The 14,082-nt window shown below is 43.2% G+C and overlaps 1 long non-coding RNA gene across 1 annotated transcript; it reads left to right on the top strand.

The window, feature by feature from the left end:
* Window positions 1-672: 672 nt before the first annotated feature.
* Window positions 673-4,166, top strand: LOC110307626. Its single transcript, XR_002379445.1, has 3 exons — window positions 673-948; window positions 2,728-2,971; window positions 3,688-4,166. It is a non-coding gene; the product is annotated as an uncharacterized LOC110307626 (long non-coding RNA).
* Window positions 4,167-14,082: the final 9,916 nt, after the last annotated feature.

The raw sequence follows: 14,082 nt of genomic DNA, 5'->3' as shown, positions 1-14,082 counted from the left end.
CCTGCCCTTTTATTTTTAACCGAAATAAACATATCTATTGTGAAAACCAAAACCTACACACCATCTTTGGGATAATTCCTTTGCTTTCCTTGTCCAGACCAAGTTTAATTCTGCTCTGTAGCCCTTGGTGTGTTTTTCTTACGTGGTGATTATTACACAATGTTCTAGCGCCGTGTTTCTGGGTACAATGTTTCTTCTGAGACAGGGACCACGTCCTGTTTTGTTTCCTGTGTCTTACATCAAGCTCAGTGACAGGCTGATCAGTGAGCACATTGGTTTATTGATCTCCCAACATTAAACTATGAGACCCAGAGAAAGCATGTGATAATGACCGCAGGTGTGGGCTCATAGTCCTTTAGATTTTGGATTAGGTTGAGGCCATTGGTAGGAGCATAAGTGAGTGGGACCAGTTTGTTGGTTACTCTCAAAGGCATTGTTTTCTGGAGATACATTGTTCCTTTTGGTATGACTTTTAGAAAAGAGGGCTGACATTAGTCAGTTGTTTTGCAAAAGCTGTATTGCTAAGAGAAGCTGCCACCCACTAATCTCTGAAGTGGAAGTTTCTGGCTGTGTCATGTGATGGAGACTCCTGTGGTGTTTTGCTGAGCAGACCTGTGGGAGGACATGTGTTGTTTGGAGAGTGTATAAATAGGACTCAAGGGACAGCGATGGGACCTTGCATAGCTAGCCTTGCCATGCTTTGTTGGTCTCGAGTCTTCACTGATCTTTACTTCTTTGGGAGAGGCATGGCAGAGAACTTCTGGTTCTGGTCGCTCCCACTGACTTGTCCCAGTTCGGTGGAGGCCTGGCTGTTTCTGCTTGATCATACCACCACTGCTGATTCTCATTTTCCTTCAATTTGTGTTTGCTGTTCTGACGCTACTGAACTGGACTGCTGCTATCTTGACAATGGAGATTGGAATGACTCTAAAATCTACTTTTAAACAGGTCCACATCCCCTTTGTTCCCCTACCTTTGGATGGTGGGCTAGAAGTGGGGTTGAAGCAGTTGAGGACCCTTATTAAAAGTAGGTTTAAAAAAAACCCCCTAAACCTACAAATCTCCATTTCAAAATCTAATCCTGTACGCACTTGTTATTTGGCTGTAGGACACATCCTTAAGTTTATGAGAACAATTTGTTTTCCATTCTTGGAAAAATGTTTGGTCTAATATGAGATATTAATAAGTTTATTTCGTGAACATAGTTTCCATGGGGTCTCTCAAAATCACAAGGAAAGCATAAGTGAACTCCTTTGTGACAAAATGTAAACACCAGTGCTGTCGTGTATGTCTTCAAAGCTTCTGGGACGTTTGACTCGTGTTTCCCAACTTTAACAACTTCTCAGAATTAACCTCCTTGCAGTGTTCACAAACCTGAAAATTTATTTGTTGTGATTGGCAGACTACCAATAGAGACAGGATGCCTGAATTATTTATTTTTAGAAAAATACCATAGGACATTGCTTCTTAAAATAAGTGAATAATATTTATGAGAGACTTCTAGAATTTTGTACACAAGAACTTTTGGCAAAAAAAATATGTTGTCGTTTAAATCTGTCTCTTCTCTCTGGGCCTCACAGGTCAGGGAACCTACAAATCCCTCCGGGTGTGTTGAGGAAGATGGAGGAGGGAAGGGGAGGGGTGTATTTTGACTTAGGACCACAGGGCACAGTGGGCTCCACTGAGATTACTTTGCTCTCCAGTGGTTCAGAGGAAAGGACAGAAGACCTTGGGTGCATGCTCATGGTCTGTAGCTAAGACTGCCTTGTGAGTTCAGCTGCTTAGCTCCAGAAGCAACTGCGCGTGCTCAGGACTGCGCGTTGCCCAGGACACTGCTGTGGTTGGCTGCTTTGCGGCTCTACTTGGGTCACTCAACCTCTTGGCATGTAGAATTCATTCCTTCCCACCCATTTTCCCTCCTGGCTCTTGATGTCACATTCTCCCAGAATTCCTCAACTTCACAGATACTTACCCGCCCCCCCTTTTTTTTTTCCTGGCAGCAAAATCACGTGACTCTGTTGGGGGCAGGACACTTTTTTTCCCCCCAATTCCCTTTGTGACTTCAGCCAGTACCATGTAAATGATTTTTAATTTCACAGGTCTCCACTTATCCTTAGCTCGCTACTCTGATCTGTCAGTGACCTCTAGAATCGCTGCTTGGGTGTCTCATGGACATTTCAGTTGCAACATTGTCCAAACGGATCTCTAATCCCTAATCCCACTTTCCTTTATTCTTTCTATCATCTAGCCCCATGCTTCCTCCAGTCTACCCCACTGGTCACTTAGGTCAAAGCCTAGACTGTCTGTAGATTCCTCATGTCTCCGGTCTCCTACATCCACGCACTGACGTCTGTTTCTCTAACACATGTCCCAACTGCCTTCTCTATTTTTCCAGTTCTGCCATCAACCAAGTCATCTTATTTCCTTCCCAGAGTATTGCAATCAGGTTTCCACCGTGTTCCCTGCTTTTGCTTTTTCCACCACAACTCATGGGGTATTCCAAACTCACGAGACTCCCAACAAAGCATCTGTACCCCAGTAAAACCCAAACCTCCGACAGGTACTTACTATTGTCTAGCCCCTCCCCCTGTCTCCAGCCTTGCTCCCACACAGACATTCTTTTAGCTTCTCAAACATGCCATTCGGCTCAAACAATGGGTTTGGCTGCAGGTTTTGTCCCTAAGTCTTTTTTCTTAAGTTGTCACAATTTTTTTTATTTTCATCTAGGCTTCGACTCCAATGCTGCCGTTTCTCAGAGGTCAGGAATCTTTCTTACCTGTCACATCTTCAGTGGCAGCATGTCTGCCAAATTGCTCTGTTTTGTTTCACCACAGCATTCACCTCTATCTGACGGTTCCTCGGCTCCTTTTTCATTGGCTGTCTCCCTCTGTTTACACACCCACTGTGGAAAGCAGTGGCTTGCTTGCCTTGGCTACTACCACAGCCCAGAGAGTCGGACTCCTGAAAATCAGTTAGTAATGTGCAGGAGTAATTTTTGAATTGTAGAGTGGTATATAATTTGTTATTCCTTCCAACGTTTCTGAAGTGAGATCTCAAAATCTTAAAATGGAGAGAAAAAATTAATTTACAGGGCCAAGTCTCATTGACTAAATAATTAAAGTTTACACAAACTTATAATGTACGAGGCCATTTTAATTTAAAGAAGTGGGAATGTGGCAGCCTCTTAGCTCATGTGAAGCAGAAACCATTCTGTGTGAAATGAAAACTCTTTGCGGGCAGTCACTACATTCAGCTCCTAGCTCAAGTCTTACAGTATTTTTAGAAAGAGTAGGATAGCCTGCACCCTTTCCTCCTATTATTTCATTCATACAGAGTCTAAGAAAAATAAGGTCATCTCCCCAACACTGTGTGGTCCATACAAACCAGACAAGTGGATCTTTCATGAAGGACTTAGCTATTAAATGTGAAACCCTAGCTCTGCATGGTGACAATCTCAGTTGAAAGCGCTTCTCTGTGGTAATTACGTTTAAGCCCCATGCCATGGCTTTAGATGCTGAGGTTGACTCTTCCTTAGCTTCATCTGAGCCCGTTTCTGGGGAGAACACTGATGTCTTGTCAAGGTGGTAAACAGATTCCCAGGTCACCCAACGTGCTAGCGCTGTGTTTCCTCTGCTGCCTGGATGCTTCTGGGTTGACATACCCTTTCTGGCACTGACATGTATGTAGGAAAACAATCGATTCTGAAGCACTCACTTCTGAGACTGCCTGTCACTCAGGCTGCCCAGACCCCGACTCCAGACCTGATGAGAGTTTCAAGGGAAAGAGAAGATCCAACTGCCTCGTGCTTCACTTCTTAGCACATTGAGAAACTGAAACCTCAAGCCTGAAATCCTTTTATAAGGAGAACGAGAGACCAGTTCTGTCACAAAGTGATTTCAGTGGTCTCACTGTGGAAGCTAACAGGTTAACTTGCAGGAGTAGAGAATGGAAAGTCAGCCACCAGAAGCTGAGACAGACAGAGGGGAGGGAGGATGCGGGGAGGTCAATAATCTGTGACCAAAGTGCACAGAGATGGACGGATTAAACCCTTGCATTCCTTGGCGTTGTGTTTCTATAGTATATAAAAATGTATTATGTATTTCACAAAACATCAAAATAGAGGAGTTGAAATTTTTCTTTTGAACACAATTAAATGATAATTATTGAAGGAGATGGAATGTTAATCATCCTGATTGGGCATTATATATTTTATATATGTATAAAATTCTACTCCATAAATATGTATAATTATTTTCAATTAAGAATAAACAACACTATAAGGGCTCATTGAAACTAAATGACCAATCAGAGAACATGTACAGGAGAACTGCTACATATAGGTAGCAGATGTGTAGCTTGGTCTTCATGTATGGCCTGAACAGCAGGAGCAGGGGCTATCTCTGCCTGCCTTTGGATCCCTTTCCCCTAACTGGGCTGTTTTGTCTAGCCTCAATAGAAGATACACCTACACTTACTGCAACCTGATATGCAGTGGTGGGTCAATATACCCGGGAGGCCTCCCCTTCTCTGAGGAGAAAGGGAGATGGGAGGGGGCAGGGGGAGGAGCACATGGGGGAAGGAAGTTAAGAGGGAGGGACTGGAAGAAGAGGAGGGAGGGAAAACTGTGATCTGGCATGTAAAGTAAATAAATTAATAAAAAGAAGACTAAACAATGTAAGTTCACTGTGGCTGGAGAGAAGCTTAGAGGAGTCTCACATGGAAAGATTTAACTGGGAGAAGAGAGAGGAGTGGGCGAGACAGAGTATAGCAAGGGTTAGTGTCTAAGTTGTCAGAGCATTGGACGAGGCTGTCTGAAGTCCCCTGCTGCATGATACCACCTTCACGGTTAGACTCCACTGAGGGGAGGGAGGCTTCATCCAGTAACAACCTCTTAGAGAAATGGCCCCCAGCCCCAAGATGTCTCCAAAAGGAACTGTGGCATCTCACCATCTCGCAGACGAGCCTGCTGCTGTTAACCCTCTTCCCTGGCTTTGCTAGTGCCTGCCCCTCATGCCAGGCTGCACACCATGGGCACCCACAGTGCCGCCATGCACAGAATTTCTCAGGGGTGTTTGTTATGAATCCACAGAAACCTGACAAGGGCTTGGGCCTAATGATAAGAATCCCTTCTCTGATGGCAGTATCCTTAGGTAAGTGTTCCCATTGCCAGGACACAGACAGTTCAGGACTCCACTGCTCCGCCATGCGAGCAATCTCACACCGTGTCTCCTGTCCTCTGTGAAAGGTGAAGTTGCAGTTTCAAGAGCTTGAGGCGGCAAAGGTTTCGCTTGGACAAGAAAATGTGTGCAGAGGATTTCTCCAGGATTCAGAATTAATCCCAGGGAGCATGACAATATGGATTTAGGGAGATGTCCCCTAGAGTGGACACCTGGCACAACAGTGACACCCGAATGAAGTGGAAACTTACAGTTTCTTTGAAAAGTCAGTTTTTTTTAGAAGGTGTTTTGCTGGAGCAAATACGCGAAGGACTGTTTTTCTCAAGGGGACACAAACAAAAGAATGTTTTGCTGTGATAGTCACAAGAAGGAATATTTCACTGAAGCCGACACAAGGAGAGAGAATGCTTTGCTAAAGCAAGCACATGAAACGACCCACGATGAAGGATTCTTTGCCAACAACACATATGTATTGGTTGGCCTTACATTGAGTAGCTAAGCTCCATTTGTTGTAACTCCATAGAGAGAAACACATAAAAAACTTGTGGTGGTGTTCTGTTGGCTCCTTGACACTTCCACAGTCGGGCTGAGTGGTGTCAGCTGATACAGGCTCACATGGAGTTTTGCTAAGACAGAATCATGTGCTGAGGCAAGACTTCAGTGGTAGACTGAAGGGATTATGCCTCCCAGTGAGTGGCTCAGAAAAACTTTCCAAGAAGAGAGAGGGGGCTGGCAAAAGGCTGAGGATGTGGGGGAGCTGTGTCCAGACAGCAAGAGCCACAATGTGATGGGATGCAAGCGGGCACGAGGGACACTTCATTGATGGAGGTTGCAAAGTCATTTTTCTGCAACACTCAGGAATCTGGACTGTAACTCAGACCAAAGGAAGACTCTTTTGTCTCGTGTTATTCTTCTTAAAGTACAGTAACTGCTACCCAGGAAGAGAAATCTTGATTTGACCCTTAAAGGCTTGTGCGATCATGAGCAACCTTCTAGATCAGAGGTGGTGTCTCTGGATCCATGCTCCTTTGTGTCACTCAATTGCAGATGGGAGAGACGACTGCAGCCTGATCTGATCATTTCAGAAACAATTAAGAATTCTTCCTGATCTCCATGGAGACCGCTCTAATACCAGCACTGTTCCTTTCATCCCCTATTTGTGGTTGAAAGCATAATTATTCCTCCTTCAGATCCTCTTTGGGACCTGTTACTTATTTAGGGAAATTAGACTCTTTGGACCAAGTAGTCATCAGACTTTCCTTTTACTAATTGTTTCAGTTCAAGAACGAGATTGTTACATAGGCTGGGAGAGGGGTTGGTGAGGGACAGTGACCTTAGGGTCAGAGGGTGGAGGCAAGCAAAGGTTTACGCCTCTGGCTGTCTTGAGTTCAGATCCTCAAACTCTTATAAACTGGTTGTGTGATCTAGTCAGGTTGTGTAGCTCCCTCAGCTTCAGCATCCTCGTGAAGAACCACAAACTCCAAGACAGTGGCTAGCTAATGCTTGCTGCCTTTCTCTGCCTCCCCTTTGTCTTTCTTACACACACACACACACACACACACACACTTGCATGAAACATAGTGTCCCAACCTTCCATATCCTGAGCCAAACGACTCTGCAGACTGACTTTGTGGAGTCTGAATAATTCTTTCCTTTCCACGATTTCACTGTTGCTCTATGTTAAGTGAATTTAGTTAAAAAAAAAAAAGAGCATCGGTTTTTGCCATTGGGTTTATTTAATACAGAGCTTTGTGATAACAGTAGCAGTTTATTCGGAATTGTGCACTGTATTATAACACTACGCTAATAATTTCATAAATAGCATCTTGCTTAATAACTTTATCCCGAGAATGGGCACTCTGCCCATTTATAACAGAGGCGCTAAGCATTAGGAGGAATTGCCTAACTAACACCATAACCAGGGGCTTGGCTTGTTCTCTCCCTAGTGCTCTATCTTAACTACTAAAGGATGCGGGGCAGGGGTGCCAGAGATGGCATACATGACCCTTGATGCAGCCTGTCATCAAAATTTCTTTCTTGTACCTTGAGTACCCAGTTTTCTGACCTAGAAACAGTCTGGAATAGAAAATAAATGTGCTGAACATAACATTGAACCGCATGTATCTGCAATAGTGGTAAAACGGTTAAAGGGGTAACCAGTTGCTTTCAGATCGGAAGTGAGTCTGTTCCACAGGACTGAGTTCTCCTTTGATATTGTGAGGAGGTCAAAGGTCCTAGTGGGCAGCTATGGCCATTGCCTTGCTTAGTAGATAATTGTGTCCCTATCAAAAACATCTCCTATTTTTCTCTAGCCATTTGCATAATTGTGTTCTATCATTTTGCTGGAGGTTTGCTTATAAATCATCCCAAATATTTTTAGGCTGGTCTATGTACTTTTGTACAACTGCTTGCTGAGGATATTATTCCAAAGCGGGATACAGAGGGTCTCTGCCATTCACCTCTTCTTTGTCCTTCGCATTTCCTCCTTAGATTGACCTTAGAATAGTTCAGCCAACTGCTTTATGCTCCATCACCACAGTGCTGATGAAGTAAAGCAAGCAGTGCCTGCCGAGGGAAATCATGAATGATTGACAAGCAGTCTAACGTTACAAATGACTGGAAGAGTGTAGTTGAGTGTCGGACAAATGGGAGTTCAAGCTTCCAGGCACCAAGCCACTTGACCCTGGACTAGTCACTTCAATCTTTTAACCCCAGTTTTCTGTCTGTCAAACCTAGATAACTCGATCAGCTTTAACGGAGGCAGACATCCACTTAGCATTCAAAATATGACCATGAATGCTTCTTACAGACCACACACAGTGAGCATAAATTACCTTCAGCCTTTGGATCCATTTTGTTCGTAGCCTTTCAATGATTAAGGAAGGAGTCTGGTATACATTTTATTCTCTCTCCATCCACTTGACATTAATTATTTTCAGAATAAAGATATCACATACTTAAGCTTTCTTCTGGAAACCCTAACTTGTAAAGCTTTTGGATATTCAAGTTCTATGTTTGATTTTCTTTGTACATTATCCTTGTGCGTATCTTGATGACAAAGTATAGATTTTTGCTGATCAAAAGAGATCACAGTGGTAAGGGCTCTGTTAGTGTCACTTCACCCCTTCTTTGAAAAGCAGGATGGATAAGGCTCTATGGTAGTCTTGCTTACCTCTGGATCCTGTGTATAACACTGATCTGCCAGGTAAGTTGTGCCCACTGAAGTAATGGTGATACATCTGTTAGAGGGGGTAACCAACTGTTTTCCGGTTAGAAGTGATGCTATTCCACAGGACAGAATTCTCGTTTGATATCGTCATTGTGTCCAAAACCCATTGCTAGGGAGATCACAGCACCTAGTGAGAGGCTATGACTGCTGTTTTGCTAAATAGATACGGTGTGTCTGTCAAACTGCCAATTGTGAACATCTATGCTCCAAATGCAAGGGCAGCCACATTCATAAAAGAAACTTTACTAAAGTTCAAAGCACACAGTAATTGTGGGAGGCTTCAACATCCCACTCTTAGCAATGGACAGATCATGGAAACAGAAACTAAACAGAGACACAGTGAAACTAACTAATAACTTATGAACCAAATGGATCTAACAGATATTTATAGAACATTTCATCCTAAAGCAAAGGAATATACCTTCTTTTCAGCATCTCATGGTACCTTCGCCTAAATTGACCATATAATTGGTCACAAAACAGGCCTCAACAGGTACAAGAAGATTGAAATAATCCCATGCCCTCTATCAGTTCTCCATGCACTTAAATTCCAACAAAAACAATGGAAAACACACATGCGCATGGAAGCTGAACAACGCTCTGCTCAATGATAACTTGGTCAAGGAAGAAATAAAGAAAGAAATTAAAGACTCTTTAGAATTTAATGAAAATGAAGACACATCATACCAAAACTTATTGGACACAATGAAAGCAGTGGTAACAGGAAAACTCATAGCTCTGAGTGCCTCCAAAAAGAAGCTGGAGAGAGCTTACACTAGCAGCTTGACAGCACACCTGAAAGCTCTAGAACAAAAAGAAGCAAATACACCCAAGAGGAGTAGACAGCAGGAAATAAACTCAGGGCTGAAATCAACCAAGTAGAAACAAAACGAACTAAACAAAGAACACATCCTCATGGTCTGGGGTCTTGTTATTTGAAGCATTTAGAACCATCTGTAAGGAAGAAACATTAGCTCTGTACAAAAGCAACATTGTGCTTGATTTTTAGTCTATCATAATATTGGTATATCAGAATATTACATAAAGAGGAAAAAGAGTCCAAGTTGTTGTGCTTCTAGAATTCTGAGAAAAATAAAGAAACAAATATTTGTGCACAACATTCTTTGGATTCGCTTGGAAGTTAAATTTTGCATGTATCCAAAATCTTAAGTTTCCTAAATGTCTTATTTAATCTTTATATGAACAATCTATCAGCTACTGTTTAAGCATTCTATAGAAATTCTATTTTTTTTTGAAAAAAAATTTAAAATAAAAAAGGAGATATTTTCTGAAGTAGTACAGGGAAGTCCTCGCATGGAATAGTCACATTGTTCACATTTAGTCATCGTGAGGAAACTTCGACTGGATTAAAATGCATGAAGTAGGGTCTGACCACACACACACACACACACACACACACACACATGCACAAATACACATACAAATTAAAACAATAAATAAATGCATGTGCATGCATTATATAGAAATTTCTTGAAGTTAAATATATTAGGGAGATTATTTGTGCAATAAAAGTTGGAGAGAGTTGAATTGAAAAAAAAACCCACAAAACAACAACAAAAAACATAGCTTAAGTTGATTTTATTCCAGAGATGCAAAGTTGGCTCAACATACCCAAATCAATATGTGCAATCCAACAGATGTGTAGATTTGAAGTCAGAAATCACATGATTATCTCAATAGATGTAGAAGAGGCATTCAATAATGTTGGGCATTTCAGGATGAAAGCCCTGAAGAAACCAGGGATAGAAAAATTCTTTGCAATCTCCTGAAGCAACTAATTTCATCTCTATTTTTATTATGTATCTTCTATGTCTTTCTTTTTGGTTAGGTTGGCTGGAAATACGTCAGTATTAGACAAGGATTACCTCAAAACGGTAAAGTCTACACATGACAGATCTCCAGCCAACATTGTATGACATAGGAAAATCTTATTTTAAGGAAACAAAGAGATTATTTCTTCCATGTCTGGAATAAGTCAAAGGTGCCAGCTCTGTCCTCACTCCCTCCATACAGCACTTGAGATCTCAGCAATTCAAGATACAGCAGTAAGACAAGAGGAGGAACAAGACAAGCATAAATAGGAAAGGAGGGGGTAGATTATCTATGTTGCAGATAACACGATTCAGTTCTTAAAAGACCTCATGGATCCTGCTAAAGCTACTGGAACATGGGGCGGGGTAGTGGTGGTGGTGGCAGTTGCCACCTTTTGAATATTTAAAACATAATTATGGTGCTTCCTTTTAGTTCAGAATAGACACCCAGTGGAAGCCTCATCTCAGGCCTTGTGAGCCTGTCACCAAGGGCAGAGAGTGAGCTACTCTGGAAAACACCACAATCAAACACAGTCGGGCACTGCCTGGAGCTTAAGCATCAGTGTCTCCTGTGTATGGTGGTGGAGAGAAAGATCATGTGATCCTCTCTGAGGATACACTGTGATTTTCCACATGATCTTCCAGCCACTCATTTATCAAAACATATCTCCATCATTAAGGGATTGCAGTCTGTCATCTCCTACAGGGAAGACATTTGCAAAACATAACCGAAAAGCTACCAGGGATTCACAGTACTGGCTAGTGCAAAGGACCACGTTCTAAAGTGTTGGTAGATGCAGAGCGCTCCCACTGATTTAGATTCTTTTGTATACTTTCATGGTTTTTATTTTGTTATTTAACACTTTCATACATGTATGTAATGTGCTTTGGTCATAGTCATGCCACATTTTTCTTTTTCTACATGGATTCATAAAGGTGGGAACAGACACCCACCCACCCAGAACCAGGCCTGGCTTCAGAACGCTAACTTCATCTAATGTTCATCATATCCCCCACTCTGTGGCAACAGAGAAGGTGCCTCTCAGACATGGTGCCTGATGCCAATGGGCTTGGTTGGCATTAGTGCTTCCTGCACTGACCCCAGAGATGCCCCTTCTCCTCAGCTTCTTGTACCAGTGAAGGGCCCAAGGCTCCCTGTCACCTTGGATGGGCTGGTGCAAGGAGATCAGCCGAGAACACATGCAGGGCAGGAGATCCACCCACCGCTTCCTGTCTCATCTCTTGCTGGCTGCTGCTGCTGTTGAGATTGGAGATGCGGCCTCATCTCATGTCTTCCCCGAGATCCTGACATACTGCTCAGACCAACAGACCTGCCCTGCAGCAAAGGAGCAGTCCAATCTTGTCTTAACACCACTGTCCTTGTTATGCTGGGTGACAGGTGTCATTTAGTTATGTGATTTTATCTTTTTAATGACAATTTGCTACGGATTTCTCTTTTTTCTTCTCTCCTATTTTTTTTTAAGCTGGAGTCAATAGTCTCTCTGAGAGATTCATCTTGAATTCATCTCCCAGGAACTCAGCCAACGGGTCAAATACACATCTATCGGCGACTCCTGGAGAAAGTTCCTATAGGTCAGGTAGACTTGAACTAGAAATCAGAGATAGCTAAAGAGATGGGGTGTCTGTCATATGGGGCTCACCATCTGTAGCCAGGGTTCATAGGACTAAAGCTTTAATTTCAGTGGAATAAAGGGTATGGGAGGAGCACTACGGCAACAATGTAACTATTGACTCCTGGAGGAGAGACAATGGCAACGTTACTATTGACTCTTCTTCCAGCTTAGAGGAGGACAAGCCAGTAGAGCAAATAGAAGAAACTGACCAGGATTTTGATGTTTGTAAGTTTGGGTTTGGTCTCTGGGGGAAGACACTGGCTTTCAGTACCAGCATCTCTGCTTAGTCACATAGCTTCAGGAAGAGGTTCTTTGCTAGCTGAGGCAGACTGGGGGCCACTCAGCTATCCTCCTCCACATTTCTCCTGACTTGTTCCTATTGCTGTGTCTCTGTGCTTACATCTCCCTGGAAACCACATCAGTCCCACTGCCCCTGCTAATGACATGCTCCCCCCAACTCCCACCTTCTTTGTACACGCTCGCAGACTTAAATCTCCCCCACTACTCATTTCCTGACACCGATTCAATGAGGAAAATTACAGATGCCCAGCATTGTTCACAAATCCCATCGCTCTGCTGACAGTATGGGGATGGTTTCCACGAGAGGGCAGGTCGGCAGGGCATTCCGTGAGTGGGAAAGGGAGTGGTAATGCCTTCAGTGTATTGTTCTAGAAATAGAAAAGGGAAAGGGTTGGTGTCTTATCTTTTTCTTTATGCCCCAGAGAAAACACAATACAATTTTCTTCTGCCTCAAATCTGATGACAAGACAACACATTCTATGGGGAGAAGCCTGGTTTCTTTTGAGTCATGGAGACTCAGGGTGAGATGATCATGCCCACATCATGATCTTTCAAGTGTTCAGGAACTTTGGAACTATGGGTAACATCAGCCAAAGCTCATTCTCCTGTTCTTGTGTACATGCCACTTTCGTACTCTGCTGGGAGCACATGCTCTCAGCCATGGGGACTACAGCCTGTGACTACATAGCAAATGTAAGTAGAAAAGATGCAGATGGAGCCACTGAACCATGGACAAAATGACATGGTAAAAACATGTACACATATGTTCTGGTGGCATGTCTTAGCACCATGTGCATGTAGTGCTCACAAAACTAAAAGAGGATTATGAGACAATAAACCTGGAAGCCATCCATTCAGAGTGGCTTTCAGGCCTGTCAATCATCCAGCATCCTGGCTTCCTGGGCTAAAGGACACTGTGGCTCTCAGAGAATCCACATTAGTGGCCCATTTGGTGCCTGTTTCATTTCTTCTGTTGGGTTAAGTTCCACCTGTTACCTGGCAGTCACTTGAACAAAGTGCAAGTGTGCCGTAGTGTAAAAGCAGCATGGTGTCTCAAGACATCCAAGGAACCCCAAATTCCAAATCAACTTTGCCTTCAATCACAAATTAAATGAGTGCCAAGGGACTGGATATCAGGTTCCATAATGAGTCTAGATGCTTCTGCCTTCAGGGATGATAGGACTCAGGGGTGTTGAGCTGCCATGGTGAAATTACGCAGATAACCTTGAATGTCTGTGTCCCCTTGGGTTCTACTTGGTCTCACTTTTCCCTAAAGTCACCTGTTACACGACATGGTGGTGATCACACTCCCACACAGCCTTACACGCATTACATTTGTTTAAGGTGTGTGAGTTTCGTGTGTGTGTGTGTGTGTGTGTGTGTGTGTGTGTGTGTGTGTGTATGGGTGTGTGTTTCATGGTGCACAGGTGGAGATCAGAGGAGATTTAAATCTCTCCTTTTACCTCCTATGTTCCAGGGATTGAACTCTGGCTGTCAGGCTAAGTATCTCCCTGGCCCTGTTGCTTGCCTTAGAATGTAACAATGTGGTTGGTTCTATAATTTCTTTATCTTCACTCAGGGAGGGGAAATCAGTGTTGAGATTAATCACTGCTAGCCTAAAACCTTTGCTTTCTGGTCCAATATGTTCTGCAGCCCCTTTGATGAGCTGGTCATCCATCTAGCAGCTGGATTCTAGCCAGTGCCACTGCAAACAACTTCTCTGAAGCTGAACATTCAGAACCAAAGTACAGCACCCATCTCAGCTTGTGATTCTCCATCCATCCTTCCATCCATCCATCCATCCATCTATCCATCCATCCATCCATCCATCCATCCATCCATCCATCCAACCATCCATCCAACCATCCATCCATCCATCCATCCATCCATCCATCCATCCATCCATCCAT

The sequence above is a fragment of the Mus caroli genome, chromosome 13 (genome assembly GCF_900094665.2).
Source record: "Mus caroli chromosome 13, CAROLI_EIJ_v1.1, whole genome shotgun sequence".
NCBI lineage: Eukaryota > Metazoa > Chordata > Mammalia > Rodentia > Muridae > Mus > Mus caroli.
The sequence above is the reverse complement of the archived record's forward strand: the minus strand, read 5'-3'. Positions and strand labels throughout refer to the sequence as shown.